Here is a 9,800-nt window from a genome sequence, read left to right as displayed (position 1 = left end):
TCTCCATCACTCCTCGCCGTGTCAGGGGCTAGTACCGCGGAGAGCGGGGAAGGCAGCAGCAGCAGCAGACAGATTTATTTACCAACGCTTCTGTTCTTGTCGTTCTTCAGCGCACGTTTTCAACTTTTCCTGTAGTTCTCCTTCTATCGTTCCGCGGAGCGCGTGTAGGCTGGATGTGTGTGGGGCGTGCACGTGTGTGTCCCTACTTTGGCGCGCTTCGTGCAACGTTTCCGTGTATGAGGTCTTCTTCCCTCGCCTGGCTTGCTGCCTTTCTGGTCTGAAGACTTGTGTCCTGTGAGTCAGTGTGCTGCTGCCCTGCCCGCCACCCCACCCCCTCCTCCCGCTCTTTTTTTCCTGGAGAATTGTAGTCAGTGAGTGTGTGTGTGTTTGTGTGTGTAACAAACCAGAAAAGCTGCCAGAACTCTTGGAAAACATCAATGGTGTTGGAGAAGGTGATGTGTGCGTGAAGTGCTCATAGGCTCTGGATTTCTGAGAGCTGGTGGTGGTGGTGGTGTGTGTGCGTGAGTGTGAAGAAAAGCCTAGGTTTTAAAGTTCTAACCATCACCCTGTTGCTTCGTGGACATACCAACGAACTGGGAGAAAAAGAATTCTTCGTTAACGTGCGATGTGTTTGTGACCCGTGTTCAGCTGTTTCGCAGACATTGGTAGTGAGTTTGGCCGGGTTTTTGTTTGTTTGTTGTTTTGTTTGTTTTGGTTTTGTTTGTTTGTTTTTTGGGGGGTGTTTTATTTTTTTTGTTTTGTTTTTTGCGGGTTTTTTTTTTTTTGTTGTTGTTGTTGTTTTTACGAAGTTTTTCCATAATATAACTAAAGAGATATCGACATATCCTTTGAGTGCCAAAGCTGAGTTTGTTAAGGATTAGCCACGACAAAACAAAACTGAACCGGAGAACTACGATGAACGAGGAGTATTCAATGGAATTATAATTGATTCTACGCACGTTCACTTTTGTAGTGTACATTTGCAGCTTTCCGTGGGTTGTGAGTGATGTCATCGCAATATTTTTCAAGACCAAACAGGGATGATTACCGTGTTTTCTCGTGTCTATTAATAGAGAGGGGGGGTGGAGGAAGGTAGACAGAGGGTGGAGGTGGGAGGAGAGGAGATGGTGTGAGGGGGGGGGACACAACGAGATGATCATTACCACCTACAGATCATCACTCTCAATAGAGGCAGTCCGTTGTTTTTAAAACTAAGCGTGATAACTCTGATCATGTCCGTTTTGTAATCAACCACTTGGGCGACTGGCTTACGGTGTATGTGAGGGCTTATCTGTCAGTACCTGTGAGGGCTTATCTGTCAGTACCTGTGAGGGATTATCTGTCAGTACCTGTGAGGGATTATCTGTCAGTACCTGTGAGGGATTATCTGTCAGTACCTGTGAGGGGGAGAGCGTGGCTGTACCGCGATTACAACACTAGCTCTGCAGGCTAGCACCTGGCACCTACTGCATGTAGTCTGTCCAACTCTCCCTTGTTTTCTTCTTCTTCTTTCGGTTTTGGAAACACGTCAGTATGAAGACCTGCTGCTCTCCTCGTTTTCTTGCCAGACTGTGGAATGTAGTGGTGATCAGATGGTGAGGTTGATATAATGACTGTGGAATGATAATACTGGTAGTGGTGATCAGATGGTGAGGTTGATATAATGACTGTGGAAGGATAATACTGACAGTGGTGATCAGATGGTGAGGTTGATATAATGACTGTGGAAGGATAATACTGACAGTGGTGATCAGATGGTGAGGTTGATATAATGACTGTGGAATGATAATACTGGTAGTGGTGATCAGATGGTGAGGTTGATATAATGACTGTGGAATGATAATACTGGTAGTGGTGATCAGATGGTGAGGTTGATATAATGACTGTGGAATGATAATACTGGTAGTGGTGATCAGATGGTGAGGTTGATATAATGACTGTGGAATGATGATACTGGTAGTGGTGATCAGATGGTGAGGTTGATATAATGACTGTGGAAGGATTGATACGGAGTAATTCAGGCCTGTGTGTAATATTGATTGATTGATTATGGTAGTATATTATCTATTGAAACGTCAGGACAAGTTTGCCCCATTATTATTTCCACTTCCCAAACACAGGCAGACACACACACTCCACTTTAATTAGACCTGTAGTAAAATACTAAACAGTTGTGTTTTGTAATGACTGTTGGCTCATACCAGTTAGAGGTGACACGTCCGCCAAGGAAGCGAGAGGATCTGAGCGCACTGGTTCGAATCCCACAGTCACCAGTGTTTTGTCCCCCCTCCACTAGACCTTGAGTTGTGGTCTGGACGCTAGTCATTCGGATGAGACGATAAACCGAGGTCCCGTGTGCAGCATGCGCTTAGCGCACGTAAAAGAACCCACGGCAGCAAAAGGGTCTCTGGCAAATTCTGTAGAAAAATCCACTTCGATAGGAAAAGAAATAACAGTGCAGGCAAATAAATAAATAAATAGATAAATAGGTAAATAAGTAAATAAATGAAATACAAATAAATGGATGGTGCTGTCATTGTAGCGACGCGCTCTACCTGGGGAAAGCAGTCCGAATTTCGCACAGAGAAAAATGTTGTGACAAAAAACAATACAATACAATGCTAACCCACTGTCTTGGAGCCAAACGTATCCATGTAAATCACCTGCAGCATTATTTCTATCGTCTTCACGTTTTTTAAGTATATGATTTGCTCCATTCGCGTACTGTGAGTGATCGAATTAACTTCACACGGACTTGTACGAAATACACTTTGAGGCTGAACATGCGCTAATGTGATGGCCCCCTGAAGAGGAGGTGATCTGCCGCCACAGACATAACGAAAGTGAAGTAACTGTGTCTGCTGCCAGGAAAGTGTGAAAGGCACCCCACAAGGACACACTCTTTGCTCCACGCTGTTCTGCAGAACGTGGTCAGCCTGACTTCAGTTGGATGCTGGATAAACTGCCTCCCGGTACAGCCAGAATAACGCCGAGAGACGGGCCCAATAGTTGGGTTTAGTTGGGAATGTCCACAAATATGGATGTCTTCCACTGTGTGGGCATGCATAGTGGAAGATAAAGACAGAGACTATCCAACAGAGAGGAGGGGGGTAGTGAAAGTTAGATTCTTCAGAGAAGAGACAATTTTCGCAGCCATCACAAGTTCGAGTTGATGTGAAACTGGCAGCAGAATTGAAATCTAAAGGCACAAAATTGTGAAGAAAAAGTTTGATCAAAGCATCGGATATATGACTGACTTCGGTAGAATGTAAATTCTTTCTCACACAGAGAGAGAGAGAGAGAGAGAGAGAGAGAGAGAGAGATTATGAACACAAAAAGCAGTCTTTTTTTATATTGTGCTGCGATCAACTAGACAAGTAGGATCCCACGTACCTATGTGAAATCAGAATGGAAGAGTGTGAATGCGAACGGCAGAGAGAGAGAAAGAGGGGGGGGGAGAGAAGAGGAAATGTGGTCTCCCCCCCCCCCCCCACCCCCCACCCCCCCACCCCCCCTCTACTTTCCCGAAGCTGTTTCAGCAAGCTGAAAGTAATTATACGTTTTCAGTATCTATATGTCTCATTGATGACCAGTACTTAGCAAAAGAAATGGTTGTGAATCTACTGCCTCCAAAATACTTAAAGAAATAGTTAATATTGGAACAGCTGGCTAATTCACTATGTGATCCACAGCCATCGGTTATGGTAGTAAGTCAGCGCTATGAAAAATAAATATCTTTCAACAAACAAAACATTGACAAACATTCTGTCAGCGATTTCGCTCTTCATGTGGCTAATTCGTGCTTTAACCAAAATTACTGATGTGTTGTTCTACTTGTTGTTTTTTATTTTAACGGGAGCACACACAGATGGGGAGGAAGGGGAAGTGTGGTTGTGTGCCAGTTTTTGCCGAGATGAAAGATACGCGGTGGAAATCCATCTGCCTTGTGTCGGATACTGGTGATGGGGGGGGGGGGGGGGAGAAAGCGAGACGCAGAGCAAGTAGAGAGAGAAACAAAGAAGTGAAAAAGCCAGCATATGGGCCGATAAAACAGAGAAGTTTCGGGGTGGAGGTGGGGGTGGGAGAAGGGGGAGGGAAGAGAGAGGAATGTGCAGACAGGGAGAGGAACGGGTGTAGCTGCCATCAACAAGGATCCGTGCCTGTGATAGCAGTGCCGGGGCTGAGAGGCGGTGCAGCTGTTGCAGTGAGCTGTTCACTGCTCTGCCCGCGTGTTGTTCCACACACTGTATAGCAGGCAGCCCCCCTCTTCCTTCATACGTTCTCTGGTGCTGGCCACAAGTCCTTCACTCACTTCTGCCCTCATCCTCCATCACTGGCTACACCTGTAGCTATCTCTGATCCATCATGACTGGCTATACATGTAGCTTTCCCTGAGCCTTCATGACTGGCTATACCTGTAGCTATCCTGATCCTTCATAACTGGCTATACCTGTAGCTATCCTGATCCTTCATGACTGGCTATACCTGTAGCTATCCTGATCCATCATGACTGGCTATACCTGTAGCTATCCTGATCCTTCATGACTGGCTATACCTGTAGCTATCTCTGATTAATCATGACTGGCTACACCTGTAGCTATCTCTGATTAATCATGACTGGCTATACCTGTAGCTATCTCTGATTAATCATGACTGGCTATACATGTAGCTATCTCTGATCTATCATGACTGGCTATACCTGTAGCTATCCTCATCATGACTGGCTGTACCTGTAGCTATCCTGATCTTTCATAACTGGCTATACCTGTAGCTATCCTGGTCCTTTATGACTGGCTATACCTGTAGCTATCCTGATCCTTCATGACTGGCTATACCTGTAGCTATCCTGATCCATCATGACTGGCTATACCTGTAGCTATCCTGATCCTTCATAACTGGCTATACCTGTAGCTATCCTGATCCTTCATGACTGGCTATACCTGTAACTATACTGATCTTTCATAACTGACTACACCAAACAGCCATGTTGACTGTGAAGCAGGCAGTAAGGTAATACGGAAATCAGCTGATGCCTCTGTGTCTTTGTGCTGTTCCGCCTGTATTGAAATTCCCTACTTGTTGGTTCACCCAGTTACCTCATTGCTAAGCTTCAGAAAGTCCAGAACCATGCTGCTTGTCTTGTCTTTCGTTCCTGTAAACTTTGATCACGTCTCTCTTCTCTTTCATACTTTACACTGGCTCCGAGTCCAAGAAAGATTTATTTACAAAGTCGTCTCTCTTTGTTTCGAGTCCATTGAGGCTTCTGGTCCACAGTATCTTTTTGATCTCATTCATCCTTACATACCCTCACGCCAACTCTGCTCTTCTTCTGACACCCATATACTTAGGATTCCCCCATGCTCGAACCAAAACGTATGGCCAACGCTGTTTTTCATACCAAGCCCCCTTTCTTTGGAATCAACTTTTTCAGCCTCTCCGTCACTCATCTTCGCTGCAGTCTTTTGAATCCAGTCTGAAGACCCACCTTTCCCCCTCCAGATTAATTCTCAACAGCTCATCCGTTTCCAGTATGAACTAAAATGACTATTTGTGAGTGAGTTTTGAAAGTTTCAGGATTTGTTGGTGGTATTTCTGATTGTGTACTATTTACGATTGTGTGCTATGACCTATGTGTGTGCGTGCGCGTGTGCTTGTTTCTATTGTGGGGGGGTTGGGGGATTGGAGGGGGGGGGATGGATGAATGGTTTTCAGTAATGTTTGGTATCTTGTGTTCAATTTTTCCTTTTTGATATTTACATATGTGTTCTATTTGTAAACGCCTAGGGCTTATTTTCAAGATTAGGCGTAAATGCTCATGATAATAATAATGATAATAATAATAATAATAATAATAATAATAATAATAATGCCATAAAGAAAGTTATTTGGGGCATGTGTTTCACTGGGAAAGATATTTGGGGACAAAATAAATACAGAGTATGCAAAAGTCAACTGACAAAACGGATAGCATGAGAGGAAGAAAGAGGGTTATTTCTGACAGACTACATATCGAATACAGACACTGTCGTTTGAACCAAGAGACTGGAGAATGAACCAAGAGACTGGAGAATGAACCAAGAGACTGAAGAATGAACCAAGAGACTGGAGAATGATAAAACGTTGTCACCACAAAGTAAGGCAACCACTCTGGGGATGGGTTTTTTGTTGTTGTTGTTGTTTTTTGTTTGTTTTAATCAAACACGACTAAACTATTAAAACAAAGCTCATCGAAGGTCGTTTTTATTGCACCAGCAAAAATAAAGAAAAAAATAATGTCATTTGCGAAAGTTCAAGCTCTGTCATTAAGATACGCCTGACGTCACATCGGACAAGTGTATTATCTACCATTACACATGACGTCAGAAATGACTAATTATGATCCGCGCTCATACCTTACGTCACAGATGATCCTAATTAGATCTGCAAAACACAATACGTCGCTGAGCGCTTGTCATGATGATCTGATGACAATCTATCTCGCGTTACAACTATAACTTGTGTTGGTGTCTTCGCCACAGAGAAATGCTTCTCGCGTGTCACTTGTAGCTGTGTAAATATCTGCTGTTTGGTGTCGGGCTGGCATGATGAAAAGGCAACTAAAAGACATACACTGGCACTGATGCACGCAACAGAACGTGAATACTCTGATGTGCTCTATGTTTGCTGCACTCTGACACATACAGGGTGTGATAAAGAACGGCTCGGACAGCCACAGAGACAACTGTTTCCAGTTCCAAGGAGCCACGCAGATATATAAGTAGGTTTTACTATTCACATTCACGGAAGAGTTCGGCCAGTTCAAACATGCTTTCCACAGACAGGTAATTGACCCAGCTAATTAGTGTCTGAGTGAAGGTGACTGTATGACACAGGGGGTCTTAGTGTCTGCCCTCCGAGCGCAAGTTGCATACGATTTGAAAAGCACCCCACCCCCACCCCATCCCCCGCCTCCGCTCCCCTCACCCCGCTTCCCCATCCTGCCCCCCACCCCCCACCCCTACCCCCACCCCGTCACTCCTTGTAGTGGCTCAGTTCGCCAGCTAAAGAGCTAGTAGGCTGGTGCAGGCGACATAACGTATTGTTTAGCAGGAGCTGAGCAAATGTAGGCTGAAAGAATCTATAGGGTGTGCTGTGTGTCTGCCTTCTGACTGGTGGTGCTGTCGTCAGCCTGTCTGCCGTGCTGTCCTGATGGGAGACGTCAGGAACGTGTTGATCACCTGGGTCTACCTAGGTGTGTGTTGTGTGGCGGGCGCGTGTTGCAGCTCACAAAGTTCCAGGCCAGGTATTGATCAGGGGAAGGAGCGAGAGCAAGACAGACCTTGATCTGGAATCAAAGCTGCACTCTGCCAGCCCAGACAACTGCAGCATGGGGTGCAGTGATGGAGAGACTTTGCTTTGTTGAAAAGTGATACACGTGGGTTTTAGTGTCATTTTCAATAAAAACTGTGTATGAAGGGATAGTGGCAAGTAACATTGTCCTTTTTTTTCTTCTTCTTTCTTTCTTTCTTAGATGGGATTTTGAGCATCTCAAATGCGGGTATCCACTATTCTTTCGATGTGCGCTACCTGCCACCCTCGTGGAAAAAGTGCCCTTGTCATATTTAAGATTTGCTTCCTTTGAATTTTCGAAAACGGTTGATGTAGAACTGTTTTCGTATGGCTATGAAGCAACGACTGATGTCGATTTGGTGTGACTAATGCAGAACTGTTTCTCTTGATACACGCCACAAAGTCTGCATTGAATGGGCCAGTGTAGTGGCAGTGCAGAGATCACTGTCAACAGCGCCAAGTGGTTCCTGGACTCTGAAGTGGAGTGATGAGTAGATGAGCGTGCCGATTGTTTTTCACGAACGGGAAGAGTGTGTGGGTGGGTTCACACCAGGGGAGTGGAAGTCTGCATCAGTTACAAGTGTGTATCCTGCCAGTGTCATTGTCAGTTAGTGGTGTCATCGTCAGTTTCTCTTGTCAGTCAGTGCCTTGGTGATCGCGGTCACTTGCTGTGATAAATTCGTGCTGCTCTGAATTCGGAACTGACCTGTGTGCAGTGTGTCCGCTCTTCCGAAGAATGTTTGTGAAAGGACTCGAGACACACCGCGTTTTGTGAAAGACCTGAAGATAAAGCGACGGTCATCCAGGAAACAGTCACGTTATGGAGTGAGCGATTCTAGTTCTCTTCTGCTTCCACAAGTTCGTGAGTGACCGTCAACATTTTGAAAATCATTTTCATATAACTCGTTTCTTGAGAGAAAAAAGAATGAAAATTAAGATTAAATAATAAAAACTTTGGCAATACTACGAGTTAATGCTTCTTTCCCCTCCCTGTGCACCTACTTCCGTTTGCCCAATGCAGCTTTTGTCCTTTTAGTATTGGAACGAAAATGAATTGAATATGGACAGTCAATGTTAGCAGACTACATTTCAAAGAATAAAGTCGAAACAAACGATAGCCTTGTTGGTCTTGGAAACAAGAAGATCCCAGGTCCTTTGTCATAGTCAGACACGGGCAGATTTTTTGTCTCACCCCGCCAGCATACTTTGAATGGTGGTCTGGGTGCTAGGTCTTCCATATTAGACGATAAACCGAGATCGCGTCAATATAAAAGAACACAAGACAACAGAGTTGCTCTTGGTAATAAGTTGAAGAATCATTTATTCTGAGAAGTAAAAAACATTTTTAGATATATATAAATCCACAGAACAGATATGTGGCATTGGGCTATGGCGACACGCTCACACCAGGGACAACAGTTCGGTTTTCACTCAGTTGTAACGAGACAATGACTCAACACAGAAGATGAGCACAGTTAGAGAAATGTTCACCGCCACTGAGTTCACACCTTCACCTCAGAGTGACGGGGACGGTGAGGGTGGAGAGAGAGGGAGAGTCACAGTCACCGGTGTTGGCAGTGATAGTTTGCTTGTCTGACACTGCGGAGGGGGGTGGGGGGTGTCTGTGGGTGAGGGAGGGAACAGGTTCTTAAACAGCATTTGTAGTAGTAGTAGTGGTAGTAATATGAAATATATTTTCTCTAGGCACCTTCCTCAGCTCCTTTTTTTTACCACTTTTATTAATGTTTCAACAATATTATCAAGGGCATCAATCGTTTGCTCAGGAGATGTGCCGCGGTGTATTATGAATCCGTCCACACGTGTTCACATCAGAAACAGAAGTCCGATACCAAGGGGTTGGGAGGGGGGGGGAGGGGAGGGAACCCATTTGAATCCTGTAGCGAGGAACGAAGGGAAGGAGACGGCCAGTGGAGTTGAATGGAACCGGCCCGTTGTCATTGAACTGACTGCAAGCTGTATTGATCACTAGCCCCCCTCCTCCCCCCTTCCCCAGGTCCTCAGCCCCACCCCACCCCCACCCCCGCCCCCATTCCACCCCACTCCTCCCCCTCATTCTACCCCCAGCCCCACCCTCCCATACCTCCTCCTCCACCGGTGTAGCGACGACCTCGCTGACTTCTCCCTTCCTGGCGGTGCAGGAGGTCCTTGGAGAAGAAGCAGCACAAGACCGGCTGTTCCATGACAATAATGATGACAAAAGTAATAATAATAATAAATAGTAGTAGTAGAATTTATACAGCGCTAAATCTTGTGCAGAGGCAAATCAAAGCGCTTTCACACCAGTAAGTCACACGCATACGTAACTCTAAACTGGAAACAGAAAACCAGGAAGAAGCAGGGGAGGCAGGCTATCTTTGGAAAGAGGTGGGTTTTAAGGCCAGCCCCGAAAGAGCCACGTGCGGAGACCTGACGAAGCGAAGGGGGGGCTCATTCCAAATGCAAGGTCCAGA

General features: G+C 45.4%; 1 protein-coding gene across 6 annotated transcripts in view; it reads left to right on the top strand.

Annotated features, from left to right (window-relative positions):
* The first annotated feature begins 406 nt into the window (after positions 1-406).
* The window catches only part of LOC143298545 (uncharacterized), an 83,142-nt gene continuing 73,748 nt past the window's right edge, over positions 407-9,800 (top strand). For 4 of the 6 annotated variants that reach the window (XR_013057423.1, XR_013057422.1, XR_013057424.1 and 1 more), the window contains exon 1: positions 7,955-8,191. The gene's annotated coding sequence lies outside the window, so the exon portion shown is untranslated. Of the gene's footprint in view, positions 669-7,954; positions 8,192-9,800 lie in introns of those variants that run through there. The other 2 variants (XM_076611413.1, XM_076611414.1) reach the window with 2 other exon arrangements.

The sequence above is a fragment of the Babylonia areolata genome, chromosome 24 (genome assembly GCF_041734735.1).
Source record: "Babylonia areolata isolate BAREFJ2019XMU chromosome 24, ASM4173473v1, whole genome shotgun sequence".
NCBI classification, from domain to species: Eukaryota; Metazoa; Mollusca; class Gastropoda; order Neogastropoda; family Buccinidae; genus Babylonia; species Babylonia areolata.
This window is presented reverse-complemented; position numbering and strand designations above follow the sequence as displayed.